The following is a 27,873-nucleotide window of genomic DNA, read 5'->3' as shown; positions in this document are numbered from 1 at the left end:
CATGAAATTAAATTTACAAATAATAGTTTATCAAGTGTCACACTGTTCAGCTTAAGTACAACACTCTTAAATCTTCCCAAAACTCTCTTTAAAGGTTTGCATTTCATTTCAATCCATTTTGTGCACAGACCTGCTTCTTCAAAATGTCCCATGCTCCTAAATCAAACACCGGGTATTTTGTATTAAGAGCTGCAGAACTTTAATATTTCTTAATTGGATCAGAATCTTTCTTAATCCAATAAACAGCTTCCAGAGACTAATAGGTAGCCTGTGTCCCATTATTGGTATTTAAAGACTAATTGAAATGAACATCATCATTACTGTCATTAAAATATCAACTATAAAAATTTCAGAATGACAATTGTGAATTTTGTTTCTATTTTACATTTACATTTTTTTAAAATGTATTTAACATTACTTTCCTTTCTAACTTCCTGATTGCTATGTTAACCTCATTGCTTATTGTGATTTCTGTCATTCAAACATAGGTGTTAATTTCCTTTATAGTTTATTATTTTTTTTTTCCTTATGCAAATTATACAGTAGAAATTAAAGTATTAATTTTCAAATATAGCCTCTTTGATAGTAAGGCCAATAAGTTGCTTTCTTTTTAAGGCTAACAGATAGTAAAAAACTAATTAGATTTAACAATTAAGCAATTGTTGGGTAAATAATTTCAATTCTTTGGCACATCAGTTATTTACTAAAAGACTATCAGTTTTCATAATTGCACACCAAACAGTGGAGAATCATATCTGTGAACAAGTGAACTTTTTGCTATCATCTTGTCAAATAGTCACCAGTATTTTAGTATACCATCAATTGCAATTTTTCTTTTTCAGTTTAATTTTACTAACTTTACCATGAATCTCATGGGCTTAAACTGATACACATTACAGTTAAACAGACTAGTCCTTTGCTACTCATTAATGCAAACTATTGTATTTCTAAGATGACAAGGGACATTCTGGGAAATGAAGTGTGTAAACACAGAATTAAAGCTGTCATTAATGTCCAATAAAATTACAAGTAGTGTCTTAGGAGCACTCACAATAAAGAGACAACAAAAAATATATATTCACATAAAACAGGTCAAAGAAACATTTGACATAGATCTGAGGTAGAAATTTTGATAGAGGAAGACAGTGATTAAACTCTACCATTTAGAAAAATGGGATTACCAATCAATTTGCAATCGATTGGCTCAGAGATGCTTCCTTGCAGCTTTGGAGTTCTGGGGCAAGACAGAACAATGCCAGAACAGGAATGTAAAAGATAAACAAGGTAATGTGTTGGAAAATCCAAATTATGACTGTGATGTTAAATTATCTGGTCCAGAAATGGTTGTATGGGTTGAGAAATCAGCTTCTACTCTGATTTCAGCTACATTGTTGAGAATATAGTGTCAATGCTTTTCTTTTTCTGATAGTTTTATTTAAGTAATCCTCTATCTGTTCAAGTATTTGAAATGGATAGTTGTTCAGTTTCCATTTCCTTCAAATATAGCTGTTCTACCTTTTACTTCTTGATCCTAGCTCTAATTCTGTATAAAGGCTCAGCTCTTAAGACTGTCTGGCTGTACTCTGCCAGGCACAAACACCAGTGCGGGATGGTCTATCCCTGATAGCTTTGTAATCTGTTGAGCTGAACCATAACAGAGAGGTAGCATATATTAGTTTTTACATACTAAAGCTAAGCCATAAAATGGTTAGACAAAACAAAACAGAGGATTTACTTACATCAGTAACACCATCTGTAATCTTGCCACTGCCAGTTTAGGGAAACATTATTATAATTTGCGTAATAACAGCAACATAGGATACAATTAAAGCAGTACATCTGCAAGGCCATTATTTTATTTGTTATGCCATTAATTTTAAAATGTTGTATAGCTTGCACAGGTGGGAAGGTAAATGGGGAATAATTTTTACTGAAGACTATCACTAAGCAGTAAGTATGTTGGTATATTTAAATGGTACAATGATCATAGCTAATGCATTAACTGCAGCTTTACTCTGTATGGTGTAATTGCACTACTGTTTTAGTGTGTCATGATTACTGCGCTGTGTTTTTAAGAAGTTTAGAAGAACTAGAGTCGAAGAAAGACACTAAGCACAGTAAGTGTAGTTTAGTCAGTGAGGACTCCCAAGTAAATGCATCCCAAAAATTTACTGAGATGAGAATGTCATGTTTTCTGTCTGCTGTACAAGGCATTCAAATACTGCTCTGAGTGTGAGCATCTCTAGAGCAACACAAGGACTTTCATGTTGCTAAGTAAATGGTAATGTTTTCCAGTTGAAAATCAGGTTTGGCATTTAGACATAATTGCTTCCAACAAAGTTATAAATATTAATGAGATTCCCCCTCAGTCTCCTCTTCTCTAGACTAAATAGTCCCAGTTCTCTCAGCCTTTCCTTATAAGGAAGATGCTCCAGTCCCCTGATCATCTTGGTGGCCCTGCGCTGGACTCTCTCCGGAAGTTCTCCGTCCTTCTTGAGCTGAGGAGCCCAGCACTGGAGACAGGACTCCAGATGAGGCCTCACCAGGGCAGAGTAGAGGGGGAGAAGAACCTCCCTCGACCTACTAGCCACACTCTTCTTGATGCATCCCAGGGTGCCATTGACCTTCTTGGCCATGAGGTCACATTGCTGGCTCAGGTTCAGTTTATTATCAATCAGGACTCCCAGGTCTCTCTCTGCAGAGCTGCTCTCAAGTAGCTTAATCCACACCTTGTATTGGTGCATTGGGTTGTTCCTCCCCAGATGCAGGACAATTTGTCCTTGTTGAACCTCATGAGGTTTCTCTCTGCCCAACTCTCAAGCTGGTCAAATTCCTGCTGGATGGCAGCACAGCCTTCTGGGGAATCAGACAGCCCTCCCCGTTTGTCCCCTCATTCAGGTCGTTGATGAAGATGTTGAACAAGACTGGCCCCAGAATTGATCCCCGAGGATTTCCACTGGTCACAGGCCTCCAACTCGATTCCGTGTCATTGACCACCCTGTGGACTCTGTCATTCAGCCAGCTCTTGGTCCATGTCATCATCCACTCATTCACCCACACTGCCTGAGCTCTCTGATGACGATGTCATGGGAGATGGTGTTAAAAGACTTGCTAAAGTTAAAATAGGTTACATCCACTGCTCTCCCCTCATCTAGCCAGATAGTTATGCCCTTGTGAAATGCTATTAGGTTGGTCAAGCAGGTTTTTATCTTGTTGAATCCATGTTGACTCCCACTGATAATGGTATTTTCCTGTTTAGTAACAACATTCAGGATGAGTTGTACCATCACCTTTCCAGAAATGGAGGTGAGGCTGACTGATTTGCAGTTTCCCAGGTCATCCTTCTTGCTCTTTTTGAAGACTGAAGTGACACTGGCCTTTTTTTAGTCTTCAGGCACCTCACATGACCTTCATGGATGTTCAAAAATGATCGGAAGTGGCTTAGCAATCACATCAGCCAGCTCTCTCAGCACTCTTGGATGCATCCTGTCAGACCTTCTTGACTTATGAGTGTTAAGTTTGCCCAATAAGTCTTTAACCTCTTCCTCATGCACCCAGGGCAAGTCCTCTGTTATCCATCCTACTATCGTTGCTGGACTGGGCTTCCTGAAGGCCGACCTTGGCTGTGAAAACCAACGCAAAGAAGGTATTTGGTAGTTTGGCCTTCTCTGCATCCTCTGTCACCACAGCACTCTCTGCGTTCAACAATGAGCCTACGTTCTCATTAATCTTCCTTTTGCTGCTAATGTACCTGAAAAACCCCTTCTTGTTTTCCTTTACTTTCTTGACCAGGTTTAATTCTAAAAGCCTTTCTGGTTGTATTGCTGCATGGTCTGCAGTAATGTTCCTGTACTCTTCCCAAGAAGTCAGCCTCTGTTTCCACCTCTGATAGATGGCTGCTTTCTCCCTGAGTTGTCCCAGCAGATCTTTGCTCATCTATGGAGGCTTCCTGCCTCCTTTTCCCACTTTTCTACATGTAGGGACACACTGATCCTGGACTTGGAGGAAGTGGTGCTTGAATACTGACCAGCTTTCTCAGGCACTTCTACCTTCTAGGATCTTATCCCATGAGATCCTTCTAAGCAGATCTTTGAAGAGGCCAAAGTCAGCTTGCCTGAAATCCAGGATCACAACCCTGCTTGGTGTCCTGCTTCTTCCATAGAAGATCTTGAACTCTACCATCTCAAGGTCAATGTAGCCAAAGCTGTCTCCAATCTTCACTTCCCCAGCCAGGCCTTCCTTATTTGTTAACACAAGGTAAGCAGAGGTATGTCATCAAATTGATTATGATTATGGTAGTCTTTTTTATTTAGGTAATATTCATTTTAACATGTATTTTCAGCTGTTAAGTTCACACAGCCTTTCACCAATATTTAGTTTTGATGTAGCTATATTTAAGCACATCTGAGTGATTATAAGTTTTAGTAAAGCCCTAATCTTTAGAGGCATGCTTTAGAATGAGAAAATAACTTTATTAAGTCCCTTATGACCAGAAATTTAGAAAATAACATTTGAATTACAAAAATTCTTTTCAAACCTTGCAGTTTTGCAGCATGTTATGCAATGTGCTTTAACTGATGAAAAACTTTTTAAAATGAATGATGAAAGTGCAATCAATCCAACTTTGAACAATTTAGCAATTCCTGTATATGTAAATATTACCAGAGGACAGAGGATTTCCTATCTTATGTTTACTTTGTTGATAAATCCAGCTGCTAAAGTACAACTGGAAAGAATGGGGAAGAGTATATTAGAATGACATCCCTACTACTTAATGTTGCATTTTTTTGAGAATCACATTTACATGCACACAAATTACATGGGTTTGTTATCAGTAACTTTGCTACTAAATAGAACTATGAAAGAAGAATTCTTTATTGTTTGTGTTTCTTAATTCTTTCTGGCCTTTAGAGCTTGTAAAGTGAAAGATAAATTGCTCTGCTCTTATAAACAGTATTCATAGTGAGTATAATTTACACTTTTTTCTATATGTTATCTCAGTGTTATGTGTCTAAGTTACACATATTTGTGAATAGGTAAAGTTTATTACTAAAATGTAGAACAATTAAGACACTGTTGTCATTTTTTTCTAAAACTTGAATTTTGAACCCTCTCATATCTCACAAAACTGAATGGTTTAAAACTACCTACAGGCTATCTTTTGCCCAGAGCATTTATTTATCAGCCAGTTTTTTGTAGTATTCAGTATTTGAAATCCTAAGAGACATCTGACAGCATACTGAGCCATATACAGGGTGCAAAATCAGTTTTCTGCAAAAATAATCTATATTTACACACTAACATGATTTGATGACTCAGATTAATCACTTCATATGCAAAGAAGTGTTCATGCAGTAGCCTGTTAAGACAAGCACTATCTAGACCTTAAAATTAAATAAAAAGGAAAAAAGGAAAAGAGTAGAAGATGAGTTAAAACTTTTGTAACAGCATAGTAGAGAACATGTTTGTATACTAAAGTAATGCAAGCTTGTAAGGAACTGAATAATGCACAGTATGCGCATTCCAGTGACTTAGCATTGTACAAGGTACTTTAGTCAGGGGGATTAGAGTAAGTAAATGAAAGTACTTTAAAATATTTTACAGTTAGTATATCTAAATCACACCATCAAAAACCTCTCTGGGAAAGCTGAAGGGCTCCCTGAATCCTCTCATCCAACCCGCTTTGTGCACAGACAGGAAATTGGAGCTACACTAAACACTGAGGTGAAAAGCTTTCAAAAAAGGAGCTTCTGGATTTAATACTGGATCATGTCCTCTTCATTTCTCATGCTATGCTTATAAGAATGGTCAAGTGTATCTCTTGTGGTTTGACCCCAGTTGGCAATTAAAAATCATACCCTCATTTTCTTACTCTGGTCCCCCAATGGGATGAGAGAATCATAGAATCACAGAATGGTAGGGACCTTTAGAGATCATCTAGTCCAATCCCCCTGCCAAAGCAGGTCCACCTAGATCAGGTCACACATGGATGCGTCCAGACAGGTCTTGAAGACCTCCAAGGAAGAAGACTCCACATCCTCCCTGGGCAGCCTGTGCCAGGGCTCCCTCACTCTCAGAGTAAACTAATTTTTTCTTCTATTTAAATTTAACTTTTTGTGTTCTAGTTTCTTTCCATTACCTCTTGTCCTGTTGCTAGATACACCGAGTCAAATATCTGAAACAAAAATCAAAAAATGAAAAATCAAGAATCTGAAACAAATAAACAAACAAAAAAACCCTACAACCTGTGGGTTGAGATAAAGACAACTTAATATGACAGAAAAAGAAGGGGAAATGATGATTATAATAGTACCGCCGTCACCACCATCATCACTAGTACTACTACTAAAACTACTACTACTAAAACAAATACAATAATAGAACATCGAAAACAGGTGGTAAACAATATAACTGCTCACCACCCTCTAACCAATGCCCAGTCAATCCTTAAGCTATGGTGAACACCAGCCAACTGTCTTCAGTTTACATGCTAAGCATAATGTCATATGCTATGGAATGTTGGTCATATACTACGATTGAGCTAATTTGGGGCAACTGTCTTCATTGTGTCCCCTCCCAGCTTATTTAGCAATCCCAGCCTCCACTGACAGGGAAGTATGAGGAGCTGAAAAGTCCTTAACTTAGTATAAACATTGTTTAGCAACAACTAAAACATCAGGCTGTTATCAACATTATCCTCATATTAAATCCAAACCACAGCATTATACCAGCTTCTAGGAAGAAAATAAACTTTTTTCTAGTAAAAAACAGATTTCCCATTTAGCATCCCTGTCTGCCCTTACATCTCCCTCGGTGAGGATTTCCATGAAGTAAATAGAGAAGTACAAAAGGCTGACCCAGCTTGACAGGAAAGCAGGGAATTGCAAAGAGCCACACAGCAAATTACTCAGAGCAAAGGCCAAAAGGATAGAGACCACTAAGGCTACTGCAGGCAAGTTAAGTCCTTTCCATAACATCAGCTTGTCTATAAAATGTAGACACATTAAGTAGTGATACCTGGGAAGCAAAAATAAAAATTCAGGAAGTGAAGATACTTTCTAAGTTACTAAGTTACAGATTCAGAAGATACCACACTGCCCACTGAATTAATGTTTCATAATCTTGGACAAAGATTTATTTTAAATACATCTGTGCTTAAGTAAGAAGTTATGTTTTCAAAAAATAATGAAATCTCTATTTCCAAGACACTTGTGATAGAAAACTCTACACTACAGCTCAATAGTCTGTATTGAGATCAAGGTTGAATCCTTTCTGTTTTTCCAAGAAAAGCAATGGTATACAAGGAGTCACTTTGAAAATCCAGTAATGTGGCAAAGCTTTTACCTGGACTATGGAAACTATCAATAGCATTCTGTAAGGCAGGAAGAAACTTGCAAAGTCTTCGTGCTTATGTAATTTGTTGGAATTGTTAAGGATTTATAATTTTTTAGTGCCAATGTCTAGAATTTTCTAATTTCCTTGATTAATTCCCTTTCTAAGTATTGCAGGTATCCAGAAATGCTGATGGATGCAAGGATGAATGCAAAATGTTACATATGTATGGCAAAGAAAGTTAATCTGTTAGAAAAATTATAATGTTCTGGTAATTAGCCATTCACAAATCTTCACTGCTGAGGAGATATTTTTTTCTTTTCTGATTAATGGGTTGTATAAATATTTAAATATATCCTTTTTTTAGCAAGAATTTTTCCTAACCTATTAAGATAATGTCATCCTGTATGAATAAAATATGTAGTTCTTCTTTTGAAAAATTTTGTAATATTTCTGATCTGTGTGGTTATTCTGGATTTTAGTACGTAAAATATTCTATATTGCACAGTTGCAATTGTAAAAATGCTTTTTTTTTAAAAAAAGGCTGGTATTTCATGATTGTTTTCTTGTTGCACCTGACCAACATAGCATAATTCAATCACTCAGATGTCAGAACTTTTCCAGTTTTCAAATGACATTTTCATTTTCATTGAATGGCAAACATCATCAACATTTCAGCCAGAATAGCCTTCTGACCCAAATGTGAGTCATATGTTTAACACTTTAGACCTAGAGCCTGAGAGATATTAATCCCAGTGATGAGAGTCACCCAATACTTTACACCTCACTTGACACCTACTTTTCAGAGCCTCTTGGGAAAACCAGAAGTCTGTTTTACCAGCCTATAGCAAGGTTATTTTACAAGGAGACAGTTTTGATGTTGTGAGGATTCAACCATGCTAAGCCATATATTACTGATTTTGACCCCACAGCACTGGTGGCCAGTTGGAAGGGGTCAGCAGCAAAGCCTACCATGGGAAAAGCTGCTCTGCATCAGGTACCAACCAACTGGAATATCTGTTACAGTTGTTACAACAAAGTAACAGGTCACTGGCTGTATTTTTCTGTTCATGTATGTTTTCTAGGTTGCCTCAAGCTCTCTTCTTAATTCATCAGAATATATAATTATTTGATACCATCATTATGTGGTAAGTCTCATCCTGAAAGGACTGGGAACCTGTCCTGCCTGTGCAGAGATTTTTCTTCTGTGTCAGACTGGAAAGCACAGAGTTGAGGAAGATGGCTCAGAAAAACATACCTGTTTTGTTGTGTATGTAAAGGGCTTTCAATGTTTCAGTTTCCTTTCCTTGAGTAATAATGATGAAATCCACTTTAAAAATGGACTGAAAACTATATTGAAATTTTAAATGAGCCTCTATTTAACTGTCAAATCATGATCTTTGTGAATTTATGGCTGAGTAGGTTAATTAGTTCACTCTAAACTGTTTGCCCTTCATGTTATAGTATATACATATTTTTTAAAGCAGGTAGAATAGCCTGTAATTGTCATGTTACTTCTGTAAAGCTAAAGAGATTTTTTTTTTTTTTTTACAATGCAAAAGCTGTTTGTGACATTAAATTGTTTCTTACACCATTATATTATAACTGCAGTGAGATAATTTGGCACTGTCAAAGAATGATTTGACTCAGGAAAAAGGATGAGGAATTTTGAAAGTAGACTCTTCTCTCTAATATAGTTAGTATAGTAAAAATCAAACTTTATTTGAACATGTATTTTAAACTGCTAAGAAGACCACCAACCCTTACAGGAATTAGTCAATTTAAAACTTCTTGTTAATATGCTTCTGAATTTCACGTAGTGTATGAAGAATAAATAGATTTGATTTTTTTATATATATATATAAAACATGACTTTCTGTGATGCACATGAGCCTAAGAGACTTGTGTTTGTTTGTATAAGCTATGCTAAAATCACAGCTCTTGGCAAAGCTATGCACATTCTACTGTCAGCTTAAGAATGAGGGGAAGAATAAATGATGAGACAAGGTGTGGATTCTCCTCTGCCATTGTATTCATGCAGAATTGAAGTGGTACAAGTTTCTTTTTGATCAATGCAAAAAATCATCTACAGGGAGAAAATGCAGCAGTCATAAACAAATTAAGAGTGTACCCATCATATCTTTTTCCATTTCCATCTAACTACACCTCTCTATTGGTCTGCTTTTAATATAAGATCTCTATCTCTATCCCAGACTCATAGTTTGCTACCATCTGAAGCACTGAAATATACAATCTTTGAAAATATGAAGCTAAGAATAAATAATGGAGTCTAGACATGAAAGGTGAAAAGAATATGAGAGTCAACATTTTCTGCTTTGAATTAGAGAACAATTAGTGGGTATTCAACTAATCTTTCTGAATTGCTGCCTCTGGTGGCTCATGTGCCTTTAGGAAACAGAGCTCCATGCCTTAGGGAAAACAGACACAGCAATGAATGTGGTTTCTACATTTGAAACAGTTTAATCTCTGAGGATTGTAAATTACAACCTTCTATCGATTCACGTTGTTTCTTTTGAAAATGTTTATGTATCTTGCCTGCCCTGGCCCCTACAACTGCTGAGCTGACTCACAGGGGTGTGAGTAGGAGCTCAGTCTGCTCCTCCTCCTCACATATATCCCAGCAGATCAGCCCAGTTGTGACCCTACTTTAATTCTCCCCTCACAGAAGACATCTAGAAGGGAGTGTGGTGCCTCAGTCAGAGGCCCCAAGGAACATCTTTGCAGTAGCAGATAGTTGTATGTGCTCATCTTAGTTCTGGAAAGCACAATGGTGATGTGAACCTAAATTTGTCTTACTGTATCACAAGGTCTTTACTTTCAACATTATTCTCTCTAGAGCTAAGAGTTGAGTCACAGTGCTCTATTATGTTCTGCAAAACTATTTTATCGCTGTTTAAGTGCCAGATTTCCAGAGCAACAAAATGTCTCTGCAGCAAACACTTCAGCACAACCAACAAAAACAGCTTCTATATTACTCACATGTAAATATTTGCACAATATTCAAATATAACATACATGTATGCTGTTCCAAAAATCTGGTCCTCAAAACATCCATATTTTAAGGAAACTTCTCCCAAATGTTCTAATGTAATTTCCAGGCATAACTATATTAGGCAACTTTCCCAGCACTGGAGAAGAAAGAAGCGTTTCTTCAGGGAGTCTTCATGACTACTTGATTCCATTTTCTCTCAAAGTCCAGAGTTCTCCTCATGAGTTCATCCCATCTATCTCAGCTGTGGAAGGGGAAACAGTTCCAAGAGGAGGTATGTATTTCAGAAGTGACAGCATTTTCTTTTAATAGACTGGATTAGATATGTCAATCCCTGACTTCAGAAACTCCTTAAAGTTATAAACTTATAATCTTTATTGCTTTGTCCTTCTTAGGACAGCTGTGAGAAAAGACCTCAAATGACAAGGGAAGATGGGAGGGAGAAGGTAAAGATGAATAGCAACAGGACAAAGGGTAATGGGATGAAGCTGGAACACAAAAAGTTCCATTTAAATATAAGAAAAAACCCTATTTTACTGTGAGGGTGACGGAGCCCTGGCACAGGCTGCCCAGGGAAGTTGTGGAGTCTCCTTCCTTGAGATCTTCAAGACCCACCTGGACGTGTTCCTATGGGACCTGATCTAGGTTGACCCGCTTCTTCAGGTGGATTGGACTAGATGATCTTTAAGAGTCCCTTCCAACCCTATCGTTCTATGATTCTATGAATAGTAGTGGAGGATTTGGACCAAAATTCTATGTTTGAATGCACATGATTTAAATACTAGCTGCAGCATTGCAACTTTTCTCTGTCGAAGATTCTCTAACTGAAAAACCTCTTCAGTTTTCCGAGAATAATTTATAAATTTAGTGGACATTTACATGACATCATGAGCATTTTAATTCTTATTTTTGCTCATGTCTTATCTGCTGCTGAGTTCAACACAGGTATTTGGGGTAGCACAGTGAAGTCTGCTTTGCAGTAAAAATTGTTAAGTATCAGAAAGCACATATAAACACAATCTACTGCTATTGTTATTGTTTGAACTCAAGTAGTGCCTAATGGCTGTTGCGTTTTTACTGTCCTTGTTGTATTCTTAACTGCACAAACATCCTGAAAAGGTTTATATTATATGTAAGGATCACAGATTGCTGCATAGGAATAAAAGATAGAATAAGCACATAAAGAAAAGCAAACACAAGGTTGCAAATGTTATCAAATATAATATTCTGACAGTAACATAAGGTTGTCTTTCTGTCGGTTTCTTCCATTGTCAAAACCAAGTAACCAAAAAGTTGTTCTGAATTGGTAATAAGACTTTTTTCATTAATGCAGAATTCAGTTATGCAGTGGTGGGTAGCAGCTTAGAGGAGAAAGAAAACTATGCACTACTGCTGAGTCAAAAGGATTGAGGAAGGGAACTAAGTCTTAATTAGGAGTCTTGTAAAGGAAGCCAGGTTCTTGTATTAGCAGTTTAATTAATGCAAGAGTGTGCATTCCCATGTGCCTTATCAGTAAAGCAAAATAGGTTTCAAGATATGAGATTGTTATTTACCTTTAAATAGATTTTGCCATTGTTGATTTCTTTCTTGTCCTAGCTGAATGTGAGATTCATCAAAATACGCTAGAGGGAATATCAGAACTGCTGTTTACTGCCCAAAATTCCAGACATATATCTACTTTTTTCTATGTTTATGCCTCAGAAGAATCTGAACAGATCTTGTAATTAAGTAGCAATATTAATCCAAAACTGTTTTCCTGAGCTTCACTTTTAGAAATCTCAGTCTTGTTTAAATTTTTTCAGGACACTGGCTTGATGTGAGAAACCATCATTATTCTTCTGCAATAACCTCACTAACACTGAAAACAAGAGTTTGTGGTATTTTTAAAACAGCTTCACACGCCTATGGTTATTCAGGCTTTAGGATGGTTTTCAAGGTCAGCTTCTTAAAATAGCAGACTGGACTACTCTTGCATTGGCATAACTGTGCTTGGTTCTCTAAAGCACTTTCCAAACTTCAAAAATCTTATTCTCTATTAAAGACATTGTGTTTCCATATCTGTATGTAAACCAGTACTGATTTATAATCTAAAGGTAACGTAAAGCCATTAATTAAGTGAAATCTAAAGCAATATGATGAGACAATAGAATGTTCATGGGCTGCTTTTATTGGTACTTGCTATCACTAAGAATCAAATTTACATTTTTCAAACCTGAGATGCCCAAAGAAAACAGACTGACCTATAGCCTCTACCCTGTAGTGTTTTGGACTTGGTCATTTTTCAAACTATGCTCTTTCTGCTCCACGTATCATCCAAATAGATGTTCTGCTGAAGTTTAAATGACAGCCAGCTAGCTCAAAGAGCTGGTAAGTAGAGGTGAAGGGAATCAGGGGACAGAAGCAGGAATGTGGATAGAAGTAAATGAAGAACAGAAAGGAATATGTTTCAGTAAAGTAGACATGGTTGAATAAGTATAAGCAAAGCTTAGGAAAAGACAAGGTACAAAATACGACAAAGAAGATAAAAAAGAGACAGAAAGGGGAGAAATATATAAAAAATAATAATAAAAATGAAGGGAATTAATTAATAAAAAGGACAGGAAGAGTCCCTTCCAACCCCTACCATTCCACCCTTCCATGAAAAATAAAAAAAAACCTGCAAATGTGAGTCTAGGACTTTTACCTTCAAATAAAACTAACAAAAGCATAACTTTAATCACCTATTTAGTGTTGTACCTCACAGAGAGAGATTTTTTTGGGTCTGAAGTACATTCACTAGTTGTAAATATGTATTGCAACTGTGAATTTATGAAGATTAATTAATATAATCCCATTTTAAGCCAATATAAGATTCAGAAGTATATATCACACTTTCTATGTAAACAATTACATCTGCCTGTATATTCAGAAGAAAAACTGTACGTTGAAACAAGTGAAAAGACAGATGAAGACACTTAGGGAGCTTGAACAAAAGCTTGAACAGCGATAATATAATCACTAACATGAAGAAGAAATTAAGAAACTTTAAAAAAAATTAAAATGTATTGTGATGATATTTCTACAAATCTAATGGCAGGATTATTGTGAAATAAATGCATATTCTTTACATGTAAACTGGATCAACATAAAGTAAGTAAATATGGTGCTTTTTAGTAATTCCAAAGAAAAATGAACAAAAACAAGTTGATAATCAAAGTTTAAGTCTAGGGAAAGGACTGATTAAGATAACTGAAATTATTTCAAAACATAAGACTTTGTCTGAATTATAGTTAGTTCCAAATTAGTCTGGAAACGTTTATGAATTGCATCATAAAACACAGGGTGCATGTATTCATGGAACTGGATCTCAAATTCAGTAAAACAATGCAGTTCTGATTGGAAGGAAACACATTTCCTCTTGTAAAACTTATTTATATCTTTTCTGTTCCAAAATATAAAATAATGAAATAGCTTCCACAAAATGAAGGAAACACAGGAAAGTATTGGTCTCTGCCAGGAATTCACAGTGTCTGGATCTCACCTCTCATGTAATAGGAGAATACTTACCTTAGAGAAGCTGATTTTCCCTTTTAAAATTGGACTATAATTGTGAAAGCCAAAAAACGTAAAGTAAGTGAGGCAGTTCCCACTAGCTGAGGTAATTACCAAAAATTACATTGCCAAGATCAGATAGACAAGGAGGCTACAAGATTTCTCACCCCTCACCCCTCTTCTTCTTTTTCAGAGTGAGTAATAACTAAAATAGCACCATGATTCAGTGATCTGAAGTAACGTTTGGTTTTGAAATGGATTCTGCTAATCTGAACCAGCAATGTGCCCTCATGGCCAAGAAGGCCAAGGGCATGCATTAAGGAGAGTGTAGTCAGTAGGTCAAGGGAGGTTCTTCTCTCCCTCTGCTCTGCCCTGATGAGGCCTCATCTGGAGTGCTGTGTCCAGTGCTGGTCTCCTCAGCTCAAGAGGGACAGAGAATTTCTGGAGACAGTCCAGCACAGGGTCATCAAGATGATCAGGGGACTGGAACATCTTTCATACGAGGAAAGGCTGTGGGAACTGGGGCTGTTTAGTCTAGAAAATAGGAGACTGAGGGGGGATCTCAATATTTACAAATATCTAAATGGTGGATGTCAGGAGGTTGGTGCATCTGTTTTTTCTATGGCTTCTAGCAACAGAACAAGGGGTAATGGGATGAAGCTGGAACACAAAAAGTTCCACTTAAATATAAGAAAAAAACCTATTTTACTGTGAGAATGACAGAGCACTGGCACAGACTGCCCAGGGAAGTTGTGGAATCTCCTTCATTGGAGGTCTTTACGACTCGCTTGAACATGTTCCTATGGGACCTGATCTAGGTGGACCTGCAGGGAGATTGGACTAAATGATCTCTAAAGGTCTCTTCCAACCACTGCAATTCTATGATTCTAATCTGTAATTAACATCTTTATAATGTCTGTTAAACTCTGTGTATAGAAGAGACACTAGGTGACCTGCCTTAAACACACTACTGATAAAAAACTACAGTTCTTTCATTCTCTTTTAGCAAAGGGCTTGTTCTGTTATTGCTAGTCTTCTGTAGGTTTCTCCAGCTCATAGTCTATTTTACACAAATTTTTGAGCTCTTCATTACAAGGCCCATAGACAGAGAGATTAAGCAGATAGGCTAGCAATTTATGATATTCTCCTTAAAAAAATAATTAGAGCGTGATGGATAGACTTTATTACAAGATCTTTTAGGATGACATTGAACATTACATTATCATATATTGTGATTCGCATATATTAATCAAAATCAGATTAGCCATAAAAATAAAGACTGCTTTACTTTTTTTTGAAAACTGGCCACCACTATATATCTTAAAAAAGTGACTGATGAATAAAATAATTAAAATGTGATACTGACAGTGACTGAAGATGGACAGAACATGAATATATACACATGAACACCTAGTTGAAGGGGAAATTTGTGAAGCATCTTTTTTCTTAAGAAGCAAATGGATTATGTGATCACAGTAATTTTGCCAACTTGCTATTTGCCTCGGGAAAGCTAAGACTACAAATATTAATTCTTTGAGAAAGACAGAATCCTCAAGAGGACTTGAGTCTGGAGCAGGCAGGAATCCAGTAGTAAATTCAGGTACCTCTCTCAAAAGAAATTTTGTGACTTATAAATGATGCTACTAATAAACAGATTAGGTTTTTCAAAAGATGTAAAATCAAACAGTCCTACTACTGTTCTAAGATAGTATTTGAATACACATCACATATTCTTGTATGACAAGTATAATTTAAAACAAATTAAAGAATTCTTCTTGTAAGACATTACCTTATGCTAGCAAAGCAGACTCAAACTAATTAAGTCTTAACTTAGGAGAAAATTGCTAAAACCTGTAAAAATATAAACTCCAGTCCTGCTATTTATGCAGATCTCAGAATTGAAAATTACTATCTTCCCATTTAATTACTTTGGTTATTACTTTGTTGCACTTTCTGCACATTTCTAAAATATCAATATTACATCTAGACAACATACATTGTAAGCCATAATTGTCACATTTGTTAGTCATCTCATCCATTCACCTTTCCTTTGTCATTAAACTAATCCTGAGACTACCTTGGAGAAATATAGACTAGTATTTCTAGTGACTTTTTAAAGGAATCTTGTATATGTTTTTCATTAATGTGAAAAAATATGAGGAAAAATATTTGAATATTTTAATGTTTTCTTTGAGTCATAAGTTGTTAGCAATCAAGAATGAAATTTAATGATAAATATTCTTGAATTACAAAGTTCTGTGCAGTTAAAATAATTCAGTTAAAAGTCTTTGGACTAGTTATTCAGCTAGATATTGTAGCTTTTGATTTAAAGAGAGGAAATATTAAAATAGGAAAGCTTGGGGGCTGTTTTTGACTTTATTTTTTGTCTTATTAGACAATGTCTGAAAAGTAAGCTTGGTCACTAATAAGGTTTCTTTATTATGGCTTTTTTCAGACTTACTTAAAATCAAAGGATCAGCTACTACTGGAATTTCTAACAGTAAAAAACTGCTCTTCTATGCAAATGCCTGTTAGCAATTCAGGTCAAAATATTGTTTCAAATGTCCAAAATTGGTGACAAAATTTTGCATCCTGTCACTTCTTCTTAACAAGCTAATCCAGAGAGCAGGTGATAATCTAAAAATTAAGAATTCCCCTTAAGAATTTCCTCTTTACTGTAGACATCAGACAGTCCTGTATTTTCTTAAAATGTAACAAGATTAAATAAATAAGAGATTTAAACTAATATGTTTCAGGCAAATATAGAGACTGAAAAATTGTTCTAGACCGAATGTTTAAACTATTTTGAAGTGTTTCTGCAAAATCTCTTTTCAAGTCTGATGTCAGGATGAGATAAATAGACAAAAGCCGTATTAGTTCCAAACTTTTCAATTTCTTTCTGGTGGAAGCTGGAACTACAGAAATAGTTTACCTACCTGATTTAAGTGATTAAACATTCTTTATCAAGTATTGAATGCTTTTATGATTTCATGGCATTTTATGAAATCTCAGTAAAATATTTCTGAGAGTTATGCTTTCAGAAGCTAGTGCTTAACTGGACTTTAGTTTAAAATTAGCTGGAGGCCTTTAGGCACGACACTAACTATTTTAATGATCTTTTAGAAAATCAAGACCAACATGAATTTCTCTCCCCACTAGTGGCCAGAATTAACTTTATGGATTAAAAAGGGTGTTATAACTCCATTTATTATACTTACAGTTTTTCTTGCTCTCTCACAAATAGCATTAAACACAAGGCTTATAAGAAAGGAATTGATCCAAAGGAGATGTTTTTTGCTACTAATGGGAACCATAGACAACAATTAAGTCTAGGAAATCTTTAAGCAGGAATAAAAAAGTGGTTTTTGCCAGTCTATTTCATTGTAATATCATAATTCTCGTGTCTTCTTCATAATATTTTCATTAAAATTCAGACTTATATTCTTCATTTGTGCAGTGTAGAAGTGTTTTACATTGACCTTGTCACTTTTCTGGAATTTGACTGGTTGGCTCAGCTACCTTTCCTTTCCACCACCCTGACAAAATTTTAAAAGGAATAAAACTGCCTGTCTACTAAAATACAGAGGATCTCAAAGGTTAATGCAATACAGCAAGTGCATAATATATTGTACATGAAAAGTTTAATATCTTATTCACAGAGTAAGAATTGTAACAGGGACAGAAATGACACAAAATTAATCAGTCTTTATGACACTGCTCATTATAAGAATGGAAAGTATTACTGAAAAAATTATACGTTTTAAGTGTTAGGTTGAAATTACAATCCAGAACTCCTCTTTGAATTGTGAAAGAGTAGATGATGGTCATTATCAAATGAAAACCAGCAGATGCAAGAGAAACCAATACCAAGGAATAAATCAGAACTTTGGTAAATATTTATTATGTTATGAAATGTTCTAAGAATTTAGCTTGTGTGGCTGAAATGTGTTTTTTAGAGAAATTTATCCTTTAGGTAGGTTTCATTACATCTAATCATTAACAGAATCTATATGTATTACCCTGAAGAGGCAGACAATAACTATTTTCAAGCAGGAAAGTAGAATAAATTTTAGAATTTTCTGTCATTGCTAAATTTGCAGATATTGGTATGAAGCCTAGATATAAAAACAGTGAAAGTATGATGTTTTATGATATGAAGAGAATGTTAGAATTGCTTCAAAAAGATCTTTTACACCTTGTCAAAGTATTTAGTAGTAGTCCTTTCTCAAACAGTCATTGTTCTCTCTAGCCTCAAGACAGAATAAACTATACAAACTCATTCTCTTTTCTTCAGTCTTAGTTCCTAAGCTGTCAATTCTAAAATTGAAAACCCCTAACAATATTAAGAGAATTGTATCTTTTCCAACTTGTTAATTGAACTGAACTTTCTGTAAATGGGAGTAACTTATCTGTGCCGGAATTCAGAGGAAAACCACAGTGCATATGAATAATTTAGTCACTGTTTGGTTCAGTCATTAAAAAACTTTGTTAAATACTTCCATGGTAACTTCTTATGACACTCTATACCCAGTGGAGAAGTAAAGCAATATCTCATTCAGAAGTGAATATTCAGTTCAGCTTATGGTTTCTGAATATTACTATGCCACAATCAGTTTAACTGTGGGCTCTCAGGATTTCGTGCTAACTGACAGCAGTGAGAATAGTGTAGTTGCTACTTGGCCATAAAAGAAAAGAAAAAGATGATGTTATCGAATTATTTGTCTACATCTACTCTAGTGAACAATGCAGTCGGTGGTAAAGTTTTAATGTAAAGAGTAACTATTTAATTCCTTATTTCCCTCCCTCAACTTCAGATGAATACTAGTTGAACTGAAGAACCACTTTCAATTGAAAATGGGCATCAGCCAGACACTACAAAAACATCTAGATTGATTTCATCAAAAAAGAATACAGTTCATAAACTCTAAGGCCATTCTAATATGTTAATATTGTTCAGTTTTATTGCACAATGCAAACAGCAGTAGAACTAACTGGAAAGATCATCTTATTACTCACCAGATAACAGAGGTTCTTTAAAATTCCATTTCCATCTATCAATTAATTTGATAGTGAATACACTTGCTCTGTATCTATTAAAAATGCTGACAATCTTGAGGAGTTGGGTGCTGAAATAAATGTAGTGATTTTGATTTTTGCATGTTAACATCTTAACAAATAAAAGACAATTTTGAAATTAAGATAATTCATTCAAAAATAGAAAAAAATCAGATAGTTTCATATATGAAGTCATAAACATTTCAGTAGTCATTGAGTAGACATTTTTCTGTTGAAGATTATGTGAAATGAGCATAAAAATAATTCCACAATAATTTGCGTATAAAAAATAGTTGTTTAAATTCTACATATTTTTTATTATTATTTAAATAATAGAACATGAACTACAAAGAGTTTATCTAGCTTCTGAAAAAAAAATATTGGTTTTATCCAATTCTTGCCTATACACATTTAAGAAAGAATCAAAATAATAAAGATTGACCAGAGTTTTGATTCAAGTTTTTTCAACCTGTTAGTCAGAGAGTTAAAGAATATCCTTAAGTAAGAAATAAAGAAGAATGATCACTTTTTCACAGCTCTGGTCTGGAGTGGGAAAAGGATAGAATTATCAAAGTGGAAATAAGAAAATGGAACAAATGTAATTTCCCTCTTTTACTTCTCAATTCCCACTGCAAAACTGCTTTAGCTTCCTTGAAGCAAGTGAGAAGATCTAAGCAATTAACTGTCCCTGTAAGACAGGGGAAGGCAGAACATCTTGTTGAGTAACTGAAGAAATACGTTTGTCTAAATTTACAGTTTTAAGCCACTATATTTTAGAGCTGCAGACAATGTTGAATATTTCCCTTATGATATATGCTTATCAGTATTTAGCAAAGGCAAAAATGATCTCTGGATTGAAGAGCATTAAGGCTCTGCTGAAGATAACTAAATCAGAGATTCTCTAGTCGAGAGAGAGAAGGCAAGGAAGGCAAGGAGGACAAGGTAGGCAAGGAAGGCAGGAAAGCAAGAAGACAGGCAGGCAGAAAGGTCAAAAGGCACAAAGAAAGGCAGAAAGTCAGTCAGTAAGAAAAAAAGTAAAGGAAGGAAGGAAGGAAGGAGGGAAGGAAGGAGGGAAGGAAGGAAATAACCTAGCAGAAGGCATATGAGAAGTTATGTGCATGCATAAATGTTTATCAGTCATAACTTCAATTAGTCAGAGCAAAGTGAGCACATTACAAGTAGTAGAGTTAATGAAAGAAAAATGTGAATACAGAACAATCTATAACTTTCTGTCCAGTCACCTAAAACTTCTTCTTTCACTTTCTTTAAGCACTTTTATTTTTCACTGTTATTTTATGTTACTATTTCAGCTGGACACTGCTCCATTTTCAAGGAGAACTTCTATTTAGAACATGAAAGTAGGAAACAAATGAAACATTTTATGGTTCACAGATTGTTGACATTCCGTGGAAATTCATTTTGAATTTCTAATAACCAGTCAAAGGCTGGCAAACATTAGAAAAGGAAATATAGCTTAAGGAGATAGATATGAAAATAGAAATAACTGATCCTAATGAGCTTTGAGGATAACAGTTGATTTCTACCTTAGAAATGCACGTTTTGAAAGAATAAAAGAAGTATAAATTTTAAATTGTACTTAGAAAAATGATTAATATATAAATAAATGTTCTGCCTTTAAACAGCAGAATTATGCTGAAATTATTTGATCTCCTTTTAAACTGTTAAGGTTTTTTATTCTCTATTTGTCCTATACCATACATAAAACTATAACAAAAACCTTGTTACCACAGTCAAGATTTTATGAGCTTTAATGTGATCAGAGAAACAGAGTTTTGAATTTCCATCATGAATTTAGTTTAAATAGCAAAACATAACTTCCAGGAACCAATGGATTACATAAGTTTAGCATCATCATTGTGACCTATTGAAGTCATCAGGTCTAACATCTTGCTTGTCAAGAACTAATTGCAAAGTTTGACCGGGTTGCTCAGAGTCTTAGTCTGTTTGGTACTGAATATTTGCAAGAAGGAGCAAGGCACAACCTCTTTCGGCTTGACTCTCTTCATGGAGCAGCCAATCTGACAGGCACAGATTCTTCTTACAGATGTAGAACCTGAGAATAAGAGGTGACAGTCTTAAGTTGCAATAGGGAGAAGTCTGACTAGATATGAAAAAATAAGTATATAAATGTACAAGTCAATCTCATAGAACATGTATAGCATTTCAGTGTTAAGCAGAAGCAGAATTCATCAGGGACAAAAGGAATATGCTGAGCTCCGACTCAGCAAACTCTGACTTAGAAAATATCTCTTCAGTTCTCTGCTGCACTTGATCCAAGGGACTGAGTCTGAACAAGTTTAACATTAGACAACAAATAGTGTCTGTAGTGTCTTATGCAACATTCTTCAGTGGATCTCTGAACTTTCACAAATTTGTGAAAATCCAAGTATTTTATTTCAGTTTGAATGTAAGAAAAAAAAATTGAAAGAACAAAGAAAGAGAAACTGTCACTTGTCCTGACAAGAAATTTTTTTAAACTGCAATTTTATTTTATTAAATGATTATATTTGTTATAGTATTATGTATAGCAATTTAATCATTGCTAGTTTATCAATATTACCAAAAAAACACATTAACTTTCTATACGGCTCAGGTTTTAGGTTGTGAAACAAAAAGGAAGTACTGAGGATCTGTTTAATGGAATTACACATTTCTTTTGTGTGTGACATAAATTGCATTGACCAATAGAAGACTCCTAGTTTCTCTTTTGTGTTTAAATGTGATGTAATCCACATTTTTAAAAGAATACAAGCAATAGTATTGAAGCACTTTTTCTTCACACTAGAATGAAATGATGCTAATACCAAACCTGAAGTGACTTTTTTGTGAGTTTTTTTCTCCCATTTTTTTCTGTCTATACTCTGCATTCTACATGTTTTTACTGCAGCTGTTTTCACTTCCCACTAGTGTCAGTCTTTTTCCATTCTTCATCATTCTTCTTGTTAAATGATCAATACTTTAGTAATCACTATTGGTATTGGAATGTTATATTTGATATTTCAACCTGAGATACCACTGAGATTGAGGGATAAAGGTGAGCTTGATGTTTATGGTTGTCTTTCATTCAAGCACGACATGAATGAAACTGTTCTGGGCAATCTGAACAGATTCTACGTTCAATAGAACTATATCATTGGATTATAGTTTCGCCACTTGCCTTAAGGTTTGTGTATCTGATGGCTCACAGAATCATAAACTAATAAACAACATCTGTAGAACAACAAAAATCTCAATGATTGACCAATTCTTTCTTAGCAACAACATTAACTTTATATGTTAGAACCACCAAACAACAATTACATTCTGACAAGCTAGTACTCATATTTAAGGTTCCCGTTCATGCTCTTATTTTTTCATCTTTTTTCTCCAAAAATAAATTTAGGACTACAATTTTCAGGTAAATAATCCAGTTGACTAGCTATGAGAAGACTCTCATATGCTGCTGGGAAGGCAGATGGTTTTCAACTCTCAGTTCCCTGGATCTGCTAGACTTCTTGCCCTAAAGATTAAATATTACTCCAGACATTTGCTTTCTGAAGTGTTCTTTCAAATAGCCCACTTATCCACTCCCTTTGTACTCTTATATCCATAAGGACTATGCATCTATAATTCCTTCCAAAAGCTATAGTATTAAATACATTTTTCATCCTGAATTTTGCACAATTATGTGTTGTGCTATTTATGACCAACAATGTTGTTAGTTTCCAGGAAAATTGGCCCTGGTGTGACAAGCTCCATTTTCACAAAATATGTTTCCCAAAGTAACTCTAAATTCCTCTGAATTCTATGGTAGACCTTGGGGAACAAAGTAACAGGGGCATGTTGTTCATTGAAATAAAACTTTTTGCTATATATCATTTAAGTTCATTGTCATTTAAGATTCCCAGAAAGAACTGACTCAATTTTAGCCATGTTTCTCCTGTTGACACTACTGGCAACTGTGCAAATACTAGAGTTTACAACCCATTAAATACCCAGAGAAAAATGTAAAACACTTCTCCTTCCTACTGCTGTACCTTAGTTCAGTAAAATTTGCTGAACTTTTGCTGTGCTGATATTGGTGAGACTTTTGCCACTGATGTCAAAGGGGGCTGAATTTTACTCAGTATACCAATTACCTTTATAGAAATAGTTTCTGTGTTTTTGGTAAGCTGTTTAGTTCCTTAGAAATAAATGAAGTGGACACGCAGACTGTAGGGCCAGGTGGACGATGAGCTAACCCAGCTGTATGGAGGCAAACTCAGCCTTACATCTTTGGCCAGAAAAGTTTCAATGTCAGCATGTACTTACCTGTCTGAAGGTGCAGTGAAGCCACTGCATGACATGGGTGAAAACGAAGGTGTCCATGATCTCACTGGACCAAAATACCTATCTCTTCCAGTAAACTATGCTATGGCTTCCAGTTAAAACTCCTTAGAAGAAGTTACTGGGCATATCCTGTTAGATGAAATGTCCTGTTTTATTGTCCTTTCTTTGTGAAGTGGTTACACTCCATAAATTGGCACAATCTTGTTCTCATCCTAAATGCTTGACAGTGCTTACTGATCCAAAGGAGATGCTCTTCTATATTTTTAAAGACTTATATTTTCATTTCCCTTTTTGGTATGTTCTTTCCTGTTTCCTATTGCAAGACACCTGTGTTTGGTTGGACAGTAGGGGCAATGTGTTCTCATGCATGCATGAGATTTTCTCTCTTTGCCAGTATTAGCTATAAAATCCTACCAAGTTGAAAGAACTATTTTTCCATCTCGATTTACATGAAGCCAGTCAAGTAGACAGCAATTAAAGGAAGAGAGTAATGGTTTATTCACTGGAATGATATAAGCTGTTTTTGTTGTCATAAGCATGTTATTATTTAACATTTACCATTTTACAGTAAGAAAGTATACATTTGTAAATAAAAATTACTGTCAGATAAGATACATTTAAAAATACACTTAGTGTCATACCTTTGAACACAAAATATGTCTTTTATCACCTTTTTTCATTTCAAAATACAAGACTATATAATATATACCATATAATATATAATATTTAATATTTATAATGAGTTACACTGACAGAACCAAATAAATTTTATATTTCTGTAAGGAAAATATTACATTACAAATAGTATCCTCAGATATCAGCATCAAATATTTCTTTCTTTGACCGATTGTAACAATTGCTCCTATATAATTCTCTGTTTCTCTTTTTATAAACATGAATAATAGGCAACCAGTGAAATTGAAAGGCTAGGGATTAGATGAATCCCAATCAGTGAAACTGAAATAGTAAAATATAATAAAAATATAGTTGTGAATTTCACTTAGTACTATTTTGATTACCTTGTAACATATTTAATGTTGGTTGTTTTTGTAGCAAGTAGAAACAGCAAAAACTGTAAGTTCTGGAATAACCCAAGAACTTTCTCACTTTGTACATCAGTATCGCAGATAATTTATTAACTGGCTTAGGCAGTGATTGTTTGATTAATTATTTTGATTATTTTACTGTTTTTCTCTAAGTTTTTAACTTTAGACAGAATTAATTCTGTAAAATCCGTGATATTTCATGTTTATGGTAAAGATTTTTCTTTTATAATCTCAAGTTACATTTTGAAAGGTTTGTTCCTGGAGGAATTCCAATATTGCATTGATTGTGTGGTAGGTCACAGTACTTGGGTACACTCTCTGTCCATAACAGTGCCAGAAGAATGAGAGAAAAAAATCTAAAAAGAAAACTTTTATTGCAGGGAAGTTTATTGATTTTGGTTTTAAATAGGCCTGGTGATCCATGAAAAATATATATATTTTAACATTCACATCCTCCATCTCTGCTATGGTGAAATGTCAGCTGGAGAAAACTTTACAATATATCACATCTCTGAAGCAAAGCTGTTTCATTTTTACTTTCAGCATTTGCTCCAAAGGAGAGAAAGTGTCTGAGTCATTGGCCATTGCAGGGCTCAGGCAGGTTAACAATTAGCATTGATAACTCCATAGTTTGCACGGTCCTCTGGCAGTTCAAGGTCATGAGCACAGAGAGACCAAGATAAAGTCATGTGCATTTTCTGCCTCTGTCCCACACCAAAAGGTGAAGAAATGGTTGGGATATCTAACACCTGGAATCTCATTACTGAAATCAGACATGGGACCTGTAAGAAGATAGCCCAAAGAGGGCAATTTCTTCTGGTTTCTTGGGTTGTGGGGTTTTTTTTGATTTTTTTTTTTTTCTCTGTCCCTGGGAAAAGAAATGAAGGTGCAGCAAAGCTTATGTGTGCTTAACATAAGTTATGGACTGCCCTTCCCTACATATGTGCTTTCTGACACAGGAATACGATACTCTACATTGTGGTACCAGTGAAAAATTAAATCGAGACAGGTTTTTGAAATATCATTCTGCTCTTTATGAAAGACACACTGCAAGATCGTAGAGTGCAGAAAAGTATAAATCTTCGAATGTATCTAAGTCTTTGTACCAGTGTAGACATTGGCATTCTGTGTAGCACCTTTAACCATCATGCAGTCACCAGCCAAGGCTGAGGATAATATTAATTGTTGCCCTTTGAAAGATTCTTATTCTTTAAGGCAGTGTATATTGTAATATAGAGAACATATTTAAAATTCATTCATTTTTCATAACAAACAGATGATAATAGATCAAATGTGATTTTCATTTACTCCAAGTGAATTCAGTGTAGTTAGAAAAATTCAGTATCTAAATCGTAATACCTTCTGAAATATAGGGTAAATTTGAATTTTTCAAGCATACTTAGTCAATTTAAAAGTGTCTTCAAATATTTGTGTTCTTGCAGTCTTTCTAAAAGTAAATATGCCACATATATCCATTAATTCTATGTTTTCCAATAATTTCTTACAAAAAACTGTATATGCAGTTAAATCATGTATATACAATTACGGGTACACTTAGAGCACATATATACACAAAAATACAATATATGCTATCTACCTGTTTATATGTTTCTATAATCCATATTTTTATCTTGTAGATGTATGAACATGCAAAACTACATCCATACACATTCAGAAATAATTTAATAATCTATAAGTAATAAAACAGTCTAACACTAGAAAGATCTTTGTAATAATAATAATAAAAGAAACCTGTCTAATTGCATTTTAGACTGCTTCTCTTGCACTTTGAAATGGAGCAATGAAGTGTCAGGTTGGGATTTCTATTTAGGGTCTGGAGCAAAGAGTAAGATTGGACTTTGCTTTTCACTTGCAATACTCTTCTGAATCTCTCAAATTATTCTAAAACAGATTTTGTCAGTACATGTTGTTTTAAGAGATGAAACAAAAATAATGAAAAGTTATATATTTGCCTTTTTCTAGGGGTTTTTTTTGCTTGTTGGAGAATGGTCCTTTACACATTGACATATATACTACATCTGTTTACTTTTTTTTTTTGCATTCTCCCTGTTTGTGGTTGAGAATTTGCTTGTGTGCAGAACAAGAGAGAGCTCAGCTGAGGAAGTAAGTTTCATTCTGCAAATAATGAGAGCTATAATCACTTCTTCCACACATAGGAGCAAATTCAGTAATTTTGACTAAAACCCAGTGACAATTCTGGTCATGCAGCATTTCACAGAGAAACCACAGTTCTTGAAGAAGTAGCTCCCTTGTCACTAAGTTGGTTTTGCTGTCAGGAGCAACATTAGAAACTAAAGTCTTTCCTGAAAATGCCTGTGCTTAGCAACTAAGTCTATTAAACTCTATCTGGCCTGCATTTTCCACATACCTTTCATATTTTTCCCTTTTAATATGTTCTACAGCTCAGAAAAGACTCGTTTCCTCAGCCCACAGCTACAAGCTACTAGTCTGGAACCAAGATTAAATCTAAAAAATGTCAAATATAATGAAAAAAGCAGAGGAGGAGACTGGATGGCTTAGTGGAATGGAAATGGTTTATGAAGTCTTTCACCTCTAACTCACTGCTTCGAATCTTCTGCAGTCAGTAGTCACTGGAATTTTTCAGCATTTGATAGTTGTTCAGTGACCGATACTAAATAAGTTGTTAGTCTCAGCTGAATACCTTGTGACTGGTTTCACCGCCGCAGAAAAACATAACATCTGACATGGACAGATGTTAGTAAAGAACTAAGAGACCAGAGAATGATGTACACTTGTCCAAAAAGGAATTTATACATCCATTTCACTAGGATGTTCACTAGGATACTGAATATTACTGATATTATTTTGACATGTTTTTCTGCTCTTAACAATTACCATAAAAAAGCATCAATGGACATTTTGCATTTACTAAGAATTCAACAGCTATAGAAGATGTTGACAACTATTTATTTGTTTCCCTCCAACTGTCTACGTACTCTCAAACAATCTAAAATTCAATCTGTAAAATTATTTGTAACATGAAAACTAAAAATATTTATCATCATTTACCATTTATCAACCATTAAAATATCTATTCCAGTTTCATCCTTTACAACCTAATAGAGATTATTGTTGAATGGGAGAATAGATTCTTCAGCTTAAAAAAATAGCACAATCTAAAGATTGCTTAAACAGGAGTTTAAAGGTTTTTCCATTTTAAGAAGATGTGGAAAGATGCAGTTAAATAAAAAAGAAAGTATTTTCAACCCAAATTGAACAATAAATTACTGAAAATATCCACTGATTCTATAAAATTTCCCACTGCATTTAGTTACATTAGGGAATAGGATAGAAGACTGATATAGGCATGATATTTCTTTTACCACTTTCAGAAACTTTTTAAATATCAAAGGCATGAAAATATTACACATTTTTTCTTTTCATCTAGATTAATGCTATTATTTCTGCCTCTACTCTTTCAGTCTTTGGTAGTTCTCTTAAAATACCAAATTTAAGCCATTTAAGATTTACAAGAAATTTCTGCTAGCTGTCTGCCATATGTCCAGATAAATCTATTCATTCACTCTC

Source organism: Colius striatus, chromosome 3, assembly GCF_028858725.1.
Source record: "Colius striatus isolate bColStr4 chromosome 3, bColStr4.1.hap1, whole genome shotgun sequence".
NCBI lineage: Eukaryota > Metazoa > Chordata > Aves > Coliiformes > Coliidae > Colius > Colius striatus.
The sequence above is the reverse complement of the archived record's forward strand: the minus strand, read 5'-3'. Positions refer to the sequence as shown.